General features: G+C 42.3%; 1 pseudogene; it reads left to right on the forward strand.

Moving 5' to 3' along the window:
- The first annotated feature begins 667 nt into the window (after nucleotides 1–667).
- LOC107694521 (nucleolar protein 14-like) overlaps nucleotides 668–1,573 on the forward strand; it is an 8,940-nt pseudogene continuing 8,034 nt past the window's right edge.

Consider the following 1,573-nt stretch of genomic DNA (forward strand, 5'->3'; position numbering starts at 1 on the left):
ACACACACACACGGGCCAAAGCCTGACTCACATCCTGTGTCATTTACTGAGAGAGAGAGGACAGCAGAGAGAAAATCAGGCTGATTGTTTCCAGATTGTGGTTTGTGCGCCAGTGAAACTACACAGTGTGTCGGTTGTGTATCATAAACTCTTTTTCTTATTAAGCCATAATGACTGCAGCACATGGATATGTGTGTGTGTGTTTCAGGGGCCTCCTGTGATGATGATGATGATGATGTCACTGTAATGAGCAGCTCACCTCAAGCCAAAGAAGTGAAAACACATTTATTTTATGGTTTGTAGTTTATTTGATACTCTGTGAGAACTCACACACACACACACACTCAGATGATTGAACTAAAATAAACATTAACTGAAATAAAATAAAATATAAAAACAAACTTGTTTATTTTAATTCAGCTATTATTTCTCCTTTTCGTTTAGTTTAACTTAAAGTACTTAACTAAAACTATAATAAATAAAAAATACTATAGACATTTAACTAATAAAAATGACAACACAACAAAATTACTAAAACTTTAACGTTACGTTAAAAACAAGAAATATAAAAATGACATAAAATTCAAATTAAGAACAAAACACTATAATAGCGTATCAATGACGCTGCTCCAGTTGACCCGTGGGCTGCAGTTCCTCTCCCGTCCGCAGGAGGCGATCATCATCCAATCAGCGCGTGTCTCTGCTCGCAGCGCGTGTGTGTGTGTGATGATGAGCGGTTGGAACGCCGTCGGGACTCAAAGCTTGTTGTAACGATTGTGTGATTATATCGAGCTTCTCTTTAGTGTCTGATCGGAGCGTTTAATGATGCGGAAGCAGCAGAAGTTCAGCCGCGGTTTGTCTGATAAAGTGCGCAAGTCCAAAGCGGCTCCGGAGATCCAGAGAAACGCGTTTGAGGTGAAGATAAACCGCAGGAAGTTCGATGTTCTGGGGCGCAGGAGCAAACACGACGTGGGTCTGCCGGGGGTCTCGAGGTCCAGAGCCATCCAGAAGGTAAAGCGCGGTGATGTTTGTGTTTACTGTGGCAGTACCATGGTATTCTTGAGTAAACACTGTTCTGTGTGAGTATTGTGTGGCGTATCGTCTCATACCTTCACTCGGTCACTAGTGTTCTTCTTCTGTTGTTGTTGTTGTTATTATTATTATTATTATTATATATCGAATAAAGTGCTCATAGATCTCAGATGGACTGTCTGTTTGATTCCTCAGAGGAAAGAGACTCTCCTGAAGGAGTTCAGACTGAAAGACAAAAACAACACGTTCATCGACAGACGCTTCGGTGAATATGACCAAAAAATCACACCTGAGGAGAAAATCCTGCAGAGATTCACGCTGGAGAGACAGGTGAGCCTTCACACCCGTTACTGACATCTACCGCAGCGTTACTGAGCATTACTGATGCTGTGTGTGTGTGTGTGTGTGTGTGTTTCTATCTCTGTCTGTCTGTGTGTGTGTCTCTCTCTCTGTCTGTGTGTGTGTGTCTCTCTGTGTGTGTGTGTGTCTCTCTGTGTGTGTGTGTGTGTGTGTGTGTGTGTGTGTGTGTGTGTGTGTGTGT

The sequence above is a fragment of the Sinocyclocheilus anshuiensis genome, unplaced genomic scaffold, assembly GCF_001515605.1.
Source record: "Sinocyclocheilus anshuiensis isolate Anshui unplaced genomic scaffold, SAMN03320099.WGS_v1.1 scaffold1031, whole genome shotgun sequence".
In the NCBI taxonomy this organism is placed as follows: domain Eukaryota; kingdom Metazoa; phylum Chordata; class Actinopteri; order Cypriniformes; family Cyprinidae; genus Sinocyclocheilus; species Sinocyclocheilus anshuiensis.